Source organism: Myotis brandtii, unplaced genomic scaffold (genome assembly GCF_000412655.1).
Source record: "Myotis brandtii unplaced genomic scaffold, ASM41265v1 scaffold114, whole genome shotgun sequence".
Lineage (NCBI taxonomy): Eukaryota > Metazoa > Chordata > Mammalia > Chiroptera > Vespertilionidae > Myotis > Myotis brandtii.
In genome coordinates, this window is record NW_005353927.1 from 1,113,949 (window position 1) to 1,124,736 (window position 10,788).

General features: G+C 46.3%; 1 protein-coding gene across 1 annotated transcript in view; it reads right to left on the bottom strand.

The window, feature by feature from the left end:
• ZNF541 (zinc finger protein 541) overlaps nt 1–9,831 on the bottom strand; it is a 39,336-nt gene extending 29,505 nt beyond the window's left edge. Inside the window, exon 1 of the mRNA XM_005857847.2 lies at nt 9,630–9,831. The gene's annotated coding sequence lies outside the window, so the exon portion shown is untranslated. The remainder of the gene's footprint in view (nt 1–9,629) is intronic.
• Between the last annotated feature and the right edge of the window lie 957 nt (nt 9,832–10,788).

Below are 10,788 nucleotides of genomic sequence, written 5' to 3' on the forward strand. Positions count from 1 at the left end.
AACAGGTGGACCATGGAGGGATTGTTAGAGGAGTGAAATTACTCTGTACGATACTATAATGACAGATACATTCGCCAAAACCCATAGAACTACACAACACAAAGAGTGAGCCCTAATTTAAACTGTAGAATTTAGTTCATTAAAAAATAAAATAAAAATTTAAAAATCTTCTACATATTTCAGGGAACCTAGAAGGCCATGTGCCCAGGGTAGGCACATACTCAGAAAAGACCCCAAAGGCTCTAAGCTCGCACCTCTGGCTGACCTTCGTTCGGTGCAACCAGGAAGTGAAGGTGAAGGCTGTAAACTGCCCACTGAGTCTTGAAAGCGTGTCCCGACTCCCACAGAGCCCAGCTGCAAAGACTGGGCAATTTCTGTTTCATTCTGGGCAGTTAAGGAAATCTCTGTTAAATCACTGACCCCGCATGGCCAAGAATATAGTCTTTATTTTAAAAGTCTAGAAAAGTCACTAAACAAATAAATCATTACAACCCATACGGAGCAGCAGCAACAAACCCTGGGGTGGGGATAGAGAATCTACTCCGAGAGTGACACATTAAAATATTCAAAATGTCCAGTTTTTCAAGAAAAAATTACGAGGCACATAAACTAAGTATGGCCGTTCAGAGAGCCATCCACTTCATACAAACGAAATCAAACAATATGCAGCCTTTTATGTCTGGCTTCTTTCACTAAGCACAGCATTTTCAAGGTCTTTCACACTGTGGCAGGTACCATTCATTCCTTTTTATGGCTGAACTAGAGGCCCGATGCATGAAATTTGTGCAAGGGGCTCGGCCCTTGCAGCCCCGGCTTCGTCCAGAAGGATGTCTGGAAGGTCGTTTGGCTGTCTGATCTAATTAGCATATTATGCTTTTATTATTATAGATTTATTATTATAGATAATGCTAGAGGCCCGGTGCATGAATTCATGCACAGGTGGGGTCCAGCCAGCCTGCCCCAATCGAGGCCTGCTGGCCCCGCCACTGGTCGAATTCCCAGTTGAACTCCTGGGGGACAATTTGCATATTAGCCTTTTATTATATAGGATTCCATTGTCTAGTTATACTACATTTTTAAAACCATTAATCTGTTGATGGGTATTTGGGTTGTTTCCATTTTTGGCTATTATGAATAATTCTGTCCACACCTGGACATTTAAAAAAACGCTTTATGACTCCCTGAGAGCAAATCTAGTGGATCCTAGAATAACTGGAGTTTGGGCCTAGATGCCTCGGCTGTCAGTGTCGACTGTTTTTAAACTGTTCGTGTTGAGATGTAATAGAACAGCTGAGCCCTCAACACCTGCAATTCACATTATGCATCTGTCTGCCTGTCTGTGTCAGTAGCCTACTGAGGTTGCTCAAATGAAAGTTGAATACAGGTTCACAATCCCGTACCACAGCTCTGCGGCCTAAATGAGTTTCAGAATTCAGAATTTGGGGGATTTAGAAAGGTAAATCAATGCATATGCCGTATTTAAATAACCCACATAGGTCTGGGGCAGCACCTCGTAACCCAACTACTATTTCCGCTTTGACACCTGTGATTAGAGCAATGGAAAAAAAATAAAGAGCAATGTGCAAGTTCAGATTTGGCCACCGAATGAGGTTTGAGACATCTGGGCACTCTCAGATACTTTGGGTTTCTAAATGACAGAGAAGGGAATGTGAACTATAGAAGTTTATATTCTGAGGCAAAATGAATTTCTCCAATTCTAACGTTCTCCTGGAGCACTGCTATAAACAGTGTTCAGTGCTCCGAAGGGAAAGACCCATCTCTTTCTTCCTCTCCCAATAAAAACAAGCTAATGAAATATAAAGCATTATTTCCTGGCCAGGTGGCTTAGTTGGTTGGAGCATCTTCTCATACACCAAAAGTTGCGTGCCGAAACCGGTTTGGCTCAGTGGATAGAGCGTCGGCCTGTGGACTGAAAGGTCCCGGGTTCGATTCCGGTCAAGGGCATGTACCTGGGTTTCAGGCACATCCCAGTGGGGGGTGTGCAGGAGGCAGCTGATCGATGTTTCTCTCTCATCGATGTTTCTAACTATCTCTCTCCCTTTCTCTCTGTAAAAAATCAATAAAATATATTTTAAAAAAAAGTTGTGGGTTTGATTCCTGGTCAGGGCACATTCCCAGGTTTTGGGTTCAATCCCCCAGTCAGGGCACATGCTGGAGGCAACTGATCCATGTTACTCTCACATTGATGTTTCTCTTTCTCTTTCTCTCTGTCTTTCTCTCTCTCTCTCCCCCCTTCTCTTTCAAATCAATAAACATATCCTGCCCCATCCGGTTTGGCTCAATGGATAGAGCGTTGGCCTGCGGACTGAAGGGTCCCGGGTTCGATTCAGGTCAAGAGCACATGCCCGGGTTTCGGGCTCCATCCCCAGTAGGGGCGTGGAGGAGGCAGCCAATCAATGATTCTCTCTCAACATTATTTCAATCTCTCTCTCCCTCTCCCTTCCTCTCTCTGAAATCAATAAAAATATAAAAAAAAATAAACATATCCTTATGTCCTTGAGTGAGGATTTAAAAATTATATATATGTATATATAGAGCATTATTTAAAATAAAACATTAAGCCTTTTCTCCTTGTCAGGTATCACACCAAGTACTTTACATGCATTGATTCACTCCTCACAACAACCCCAAGGTTGGCTCTATTATTACTCCCGCTCTGCGGAGAAGGACAGGGACTTCTGAGAGGCTAAGTAATTTGTTCAAAGTCACAAACTAACAAGTAGTGGAGCGAGGTCTTAAGCCCAGATACTCTGACTTTAGAGCTTGTGTTCTGACCCAGTGCACAACACTGGTTGCCCGTAAATTAAAGTGGAGGCCGCACTGTGTCAGTTACACTGGAAAACACAAACGTGCTGAGCTGCAGGGAGGGAGGCAGACTGCCTCTGGATTCCCCAAATGCTAATCACTTGCTTTTCAACACACGCCCATAGTCCAGAGAACAAACCCGTCTGGTCACAGCCTCCGCAGGCCAGCCCGAAGTCCAAAGGCCACGCTTTGATATTCACATCCTTGACCAGATAGGAAAGCAACCCCCATCACCCAATATTGAGCTTGCTCTTATTCTGTCAACAGATAAATTCAAGTCAACAAGTTTTGGCGCCTTCTGTGTACACAGCTACCTGCTAGCCCTAGTGGGGCTGGGTTTGTGGTCCATGGAACCTTGTAGGCATTCCCAACAGCCCAAATACTCTTTCCAAGAATTTTTTATTTTGTGTTTTCATTTGGAAAATAAGCTAAAAGAAGGAATCGGTATATTTGGATTCCTGGATTATCACTTTATAATCCAGTACTACCATTTGGCTTCCATGCCCGGGGAATGTAATTGCACGAATGCCAAACAGGACTATTTTACTTGCCATGGGCCAACGAGAAGAGGAGACGGGTGGATTTAGCTCATAATGAGGCCTTTGGGCTCAACTCAAGGCCAACAGACATCATGGTACAAATAGAGGTTTTGCTGCAGTTCAGAGAAAAGGGAGGGGGGAAATGAGACATCACAGGGCCTGCTAAACCCAAAAGGGCCCAGTGTGGCAGTCTGCAAAGTACTTGTCTTAAGGAAGCACTTAAGAGCAACTCTCTCATTAATTTGAATTATATTGGTTTGGTTGCTTTGTTTATATTTAACTTGCTAATTGATTTGGGCTTTCTGGAGGCACAAGAACTGTAAGCTTTAGGAACATATGTATCATTTATGCCTCATTTCATAGTTTAAAAACCAATTTAAGTCAACACTGGGGATCCAAAGCCAATTTAATTTTTTTTTCTTTTAAAAAAGGCCCATCATTCCAGGGCTGGTTGGGGTAGGAGAAAGGGATTCTCCCGGGAAATGCCACCACCTCTTAGGAAAGTAACCTGCCATTCAGCTCTAGACTGTAGCCCTAAGTTCACAGTTAGATAAATAATATTTACTGTGGCGTTGTTTGGAGGGGAGGGAACAATCTGAATACACTAGAGGCCCAGTGCACGAATTCGTACACAGGTGGAGTCCCCCCCAGCTCATACCTCCAGCCTCACAGCACTCCGTCTTGGCCTGGCACCACTCCCTCACCTGCTCCACCATCCCACCTGCGGGACGATCTATTGGGGCCAGGCGGCCCCCTGCCACGGCTCCAGTTGCTGTCTGCAGGGGCCATCAGCAGGGCAATCAGGCCCCTGCTCACACCCGCCTTGGTCTGGCACCTGCTCACCTGCTCTACGATCCCGCTGTGGTCCCACTCTCGTTGGGGCCCATCTGGGCCGGCAGCGCCTCCACTGAACAACCCATCAAAGGGGATAATTTGCATATCAGGCTTTTATTATATAGGATGTGCCTGTTCTACAAAGCTGTTTTATTCAGCTTGCAGTAAATTTAAACATTTTTCAATTCGTTATCAGGTTGAAAACCTGTCAGAGTTCTTTTGGCCAGAGCATCACTGTCCAAAAGAATTTTCCCTGCTGATGGAAATGTTCTAAATCTGTACTGTCTAACGACAGCTACCAGCCATGAGCACCAGTAATACAGTTGGTGTGACTGGGAACGATACTCTTTATTTTATTTCCATTAAATCTGAATTTACACAGCTACAAATGATAGTGGGTACCGCATTGGACACAGCAGGCTTTAGAGATGTCTCATTAAAATGAGGCTTCCCAGCCCTGGCCAGTATGGCTCCATTGGTTGGGTGTCATCTAGTGCACTGTAGGGGGCCAGGTGGCGCATTCCCTCACATCAATGTTTCTCTCTCTCTCCCTTCCTCTCTTTCTAACAATCAACTAAAAAAAACAATGCTCTATCCACTGAGCCAAACCGGCCAGGGCTGAGTCCACATTCCTGCAAAGCAAGAACTGGCTGGAGCCGAGAAACTGCAGCTGCCTTGAGACAGAGCACGGACTGTCCAGTTTGCCACAGTCTCCACCACTCCCTGTTGTCTCACACCTTCCCACTTCACTCATTTACATGCCCTGCCAGGTCCCTGGAGACACCTGGGTGTGGTTCCCTGATCGGTTTCCCTTGACCCAGCTCTCTCTCCTCAGCTTTACCGAACTCTGCCAAATCAGGCCTACATGCCCCCTCTGCCATAGAGGACACTCCCAACATAACGAAGTCTGAGGTTATTCTGCCCTCCTCGGAGCGCTAATAAGCACGTGTCTGATAATCCACTTACCACTTTCTCAAATGGCCTCAGAAGTTAAGGACCTTTCAGGTTCCTCTGTTTTCCCCAGACCACAGCTCTAGGATGGCCGTGAACCTGCCTTATGTGTCTCTACTTCTCACAGCATCTTGCCTGGCACAGAATTCTGATCAAAGGCTCTCAGCATCCCTCTCATGGACGAGTGACAGGATTCCATTGTGTCACCTCTCTTCCTCTTTGAAAGGCCCCAACCTGCTGTTCTATCAGTCTCCCTGCCCCCCCCCTCGCCCCCCAGGGACACCTTTTCCTGTTTCTCTCCGCATCGATGTTACCAGAGAGAGAATGAACATGCCTGAGTGACATCAGCTTTTGGAAGCTGGGACACTTACAGCTTTTACTCCAGCTGTGCAAATTCTTTCCTCATTTTCCCACTCCAAACATTATTGTAAACTGCAGGCCCGTTTTGTTTGGCCTACACAGTGTTTTTAAAAATGGATTAGTCATCAACGCTTCTTTTAAATGGAGAGAGTTCAACTAAATAGATTTCTGGCTTCTCTTGAAAAGTAGATTTGCTATTGCCTGACAGTTATCAATAGATAGAACTGAGGGACATAACCCTCTGGAGAGGGTTATGGCCTCCAGTTCCCATTTTCTTCATTTATCATCCCACTTGGTCCCTATCATAATCTATATATATAAAAGCCTAAGCAACCGAATGACTGGTCGCTATGATGCGCACTGATCACCAGGGGGCAGATGCTCAATGCAGGAGCTGCCCCCTGGTGGTCTGTGTGCTCCCACAGCCAACTTCCTGCAGCTGGCCAACCTCCTTCGGTCCCTCCCCACAGCTGCCCTGATTGCCCCATCAGGACTGGGCGAGACAGCCTGATTGGCCCAATCGCCGGCCAGGCCGAGGAACCCCACCGGTGCATGAATTCATGCACTGGGCCTCTAGTCATTATAATAATAACAGTGGCAACAAACATTTATCGAGGTTTTATCACATGCCAGTTACTATGTGATCACTTATATATCATCTCATTTACTAGTAATTCCCACAATACCCCTCGAGGCACAAAGAATTTTCTGTGCTGATGGAAATGTTCTAAATCTGCACTGTCTAATGACAGCCACAGCCACAAGGAGCTACTGTATCTATTATTAGCCCTACGTTACAGATGAGGTAGATAATGTCCAGAGAAGTTCAGTAACTTGCCCAAAATCAAGGTTAGGATTCAACCCCAGGAAGTCTGACTTCAAAGCCCTCACACTTGCCCTGGCCAGTACTGCTCACTGGTTAGAGCACCGGCCTGTACACCAGAGGGACCAGGGTTCAATTCCCAGGCAAGGGCACATACCGGGGTTGCAGGTTCGATCCGTGCCCCCCATCGGGGTGCATGCGGGAGGCAACCAATTGATGTGTCTCTTTCACATCTCTCTTTCTCTCTCTCTTTCCCCCTCTCCACTCCCTTCCACTCTCTAAAAAAATATCCTCACTCCTTGGGTGAGGATTTTTTTTAAAAGCCCTCACATTTAACCAATCCACTTTGCTCTGACCCCACATGTGAGAGTGGCCTCCTGCCCCAATTCTGCACCTACATTCTTTTTTTATTTCAATTAGCAATTACTTCGACTCAGGTAAACCTAATTGGCCACAATACCTGTCACTGCGCAAAGCTTGCACTTACATTCAAGGAAGACTCCCTCGTCCCACCATGTAACTAATCTGTACTTTCAACCAGACCGTTGACTCATTCCCTCTAATAGCTCATTATAAGAGCAAATTTAAAGCTTATATTGGGAAAGAGAAAGCCTGGAGGAATGAGAAGGCCACCGTTGTACCTTCCAGGGAAGATTCTTGCACAGAATTATCTAAATGAGAAAAGAGACACGGAAGTGTCACAACATCAGCCCAGCATCACGTGTCTCACTCGTTCACTTTAAGATTTGACATAAGAGTAATTTGAGTTACGAGCTCCATCACGGAACGAATTAAACTCGTAAGTCAAGGCCCCACTGTACTTTCAACCAGACCGTTGACTCATTCCCTCTGATAGCTCATTATATGAGCAAATTTAAAGCTTACATTGGGAAAGAGAAAGCCTGGAGGAATGAGAAGGCCACCGTTGTACCTTCCAGGGAAGATTCTTGCACAGAATTATCTAAATGAGAAAAGAGACACGGAAGTGTCTCACTCCAAAAGCGAATCCTGGCAGAAAATGTTAAAATAAGCATTAAAATCTAGAACAGCGGTTGTCATAGTGCGGTGATGTGGGGGAAGCCGTGGGGTCCTCAAGACTATTTCCATAGTAATATTCAGATGTTATCTGCCCTTTTTATTCTGGGCGAAACTTTCCAGAAGCTACAGGACATCTCTCAAAAGGCTGAATGCAGAAGATCTGAGAATCCAGATGACTCTAAACATGTAAAACAATGCCACTATTCTCACAAAATTTTGTGGTTTTATTTTTGGGGTTTTTTTGGTCATCTTTTTGTTCTTTTACTCTCACTAAATTTTTTTGTGTTCTGAAATATACTCTTTTTTAAAAATCCTCACTTGAGGATATATTCATTGATTTTACAGAGAGAGGAAGGGAGAGAGGGAGAGAAGGAGAGATAGACAGACAGACAGCAATGCAAGAGTCAAACATCTATCAGTTACCTCCCTCCAAGTACGCACCTGACCAGGGATGGAACCTGCAACCTACGTATGTGCCCTGACTGGGACTTGAACCCACAACCTTTTTGGTATACGGGACAATGCTCTAAGCGATTTAGCAACCTGGCCTGGGCTGAAATATACTCTTTTCAATAAAAATGTCAAAGATCTTACTCTATAATGGACTTATTATTGCTATTTTAAATTAATAAATATTTTCAAAGTGTATTAAACTTCTAACACAACAAGTATCAGTAGATATAATTTGCAAGCACAAAAGCTCTACTGGGGTCTTCAGTGATTTTAAAGTGTAAAGGGGCCCTAAGACCAAAGTTTGAGAACTGCTGCTCTAAAGAGAGACAGTCCTGCATGTACACAAGCAGGAGTGTATCTGTGTATGAGTGTCTACCACTGAAAGAAACCCTAAACCAAAAATTCCAGCCCTAACCAGTTTGGCTCAGTGGATAGAGCATCGGCCTGTGGACTGAAGGGTCCCAGGTTTGATTCCAGTCATGGGCATGTACCTTGGTTGCGGGCACATCCCCAGTAGGGGGTGTGCAGGAGGCAGCTGATCGATGCTTCTAACTCTCTATCCCTCTCCCTTCCTCTCTGTAAAAAATCAATAAAATATATTAAAAATTCCAAACTGGTGGCCAGCAGGCTTTGTAAGGACCCTACACTATCTCTAAATATTAAATTCGTTGTCAGCATTTAAAGATCAAAAAGTTGCCCTAGCCCTAACCGGTTTGGCTCAGTGAATAGAGCGTCGGCCTGCAGACTCAAGAGTCCCAGGTTCGATTCCGGTCAAGGGCATGTAACTTGGTTGCGGGCACATCCCCAGTAGGGAGTGTGCAGGAGGTGGCTGATCGATGTTTCTCTCTCATCGATGTTTCTAACTCTCTGTCCCTATCCCTTCCTCTCTGTAAAAGATCAATAAAATATATATTAAAAAATAAAGTTGCCCTATTTAGTTTGGCTGAGTAGATAGAGTGTCTGCCTGCAGACTGAAGGGTCCCAGGTTTGATTCCGGTCAAGGGCACATGCCCGGGTTGCAGCCTTGATCCCCAGGAGGGGGGCCTGCAGGAGCAGCTGATCAATGATTCTCTCTCATCATTGATGTGTCTCTCTCTCTCCCTCCCTCTCTGAATTCAATAAAAATATATTTTTTAAAAAAAATAAAGATCGCCCTAACCGGTTTGGCTCAGTGGATAGAGCGGTGGCCTGCAGACTGAAGGGTCCCAAGTTCGATTCCGGTCAAGGGCACGCCCTACCTTGGTTGCAGGCGCATCCCCAGTAGGGGGCGTGCAGGAGGCAGCTATCAATGTTTCTCTGTCATCGATGTTTCTAACTATCCCTCTCCCTTCCTCTCCATAAAAAATCAATAAAAATATATTAAAATAAAATAAAATAAAGATCAAAAGGTTTCACATAAAGACAGTGTTCTGGTCTCTTCTAAAAAAAAAAAAATTAAGTTCTAGCAACACTGTCCTGGCATGTCCACACAGCCATTTCCACTGGCTGGCGTCACCTGGCTGGGGCAGGTGATCTTTGGTTCGCCACACTCCGGGTCTTTGGCTGCCTATCCCCTGTAGGAATCTAAGTTGCTTTGCAATAAACAATGAAGCCAACACCGATCTAATAAGTGTCTGCATTGTTCCAGAGTCAGCATGCAGGATAAATAACCCTTCTCCCAGGTGACTTCCCAAAGCGGCAACTTGCAATAGTGTCCCCACTGGTACTGAGAGTCTCTGGGGTGGTTTGGAAATCCTTCTGAGACAGAAAGGGATCCATCTGAGAAAGGAGGTGTCTCTGGACACATGCAAAGGGGGGAAACTCACCCAGAGAGGAGTGAAATCTCCAGGGCTCAGGAGGGCCCAGGCGAGGCCCCACAGGGAGGGGAGTCCAGGTGACAGTCAGACCATTGGCTATTTCCTCCTGGAACACTGGGTGGTAAATACGGGGCACTCGGCCGACTTCTTTCACCCTGAAAGCAGGTGGTGGGGTGGAGAGGAAGGGGCCGTCAGATGGCGGGTCCCCAAAGCAGCAGAGACACAGGCGTGAAATTGGGGGAAATGGGCACCTTTGAGAAGGAAGAAAGCAATACTAAACTGGGGTGATCTAGGTGGCAAAGTAGTTTTGTTGTTAAGGGAAAGTTATTATTTTTTTTCTCTCTTTCTTTCCTTATTTTCACTGCCCCCTCCCTGGAGGGAACTGGAGGGTTTTGCTGGGAGAAGCCAGTTGGAGTTGGGAAGGAGGGTTGGGAAAATAAGTATCAGATGAGAGGGAAAACGGAAGCTCTGAGTTGGTGTGTTCTCAATGAAAAGATAACTCCAGAAAGGGGACTCTTGATGGGAAGAAAGGATTTTTGCTGGAAAGCGATCCTGAATGGAGGAAACATCTGAGAACCCAATAATAATTTTTTTGCTAGAGGAAGTTCCTAAAAGGAGGGGGAGGGGAGTAACCAAGGGAAGTTAGGAGAGAGATCTGGTTTTGCTGGAAGATCCCCAAAGGACACAAATCTGGGTCCCCTAAGGTGGGGCCACGTAGGATGAACGAATTTTCAGCAGAAGGGGCCTGGGAGCCGAGAGCGAATGCAAGGCCGAGATGCAGAAAGCGCCGAGGTCGGGTAGGGCTCGCGGCGCGAGCTGGGGAGCTGCGAGGGAGCAGTTAGGGCCCGGGGGGGCGGGGTAGGAAAAAAGCGGGGTGCAGCGGCTCAGGGGCCCCTGAGGAAAGTCTTCTCCAAGGCGAAGGCGGTTGCGGGGGTGCAGCGGGGCCCGGAGCTGTTGGGGTGCAGAAGATGCGTGCGTGACGCGGGGTAAGGGGCGCCCGCCGCACCCGCTGCGCCCTTCGAAAGGGAGATGGGCCCCCCCAAAAAGAAATCTACAGACGAATTAGATTTTAAAAGGGGGGAGGCGTTAGAAACCGAGGAAGGGCGGGAAAGGGGAGGTGGGGAGGATGGGGAAGGGGTAAGGGCAGCACAGCAACCGGGTTTTACCC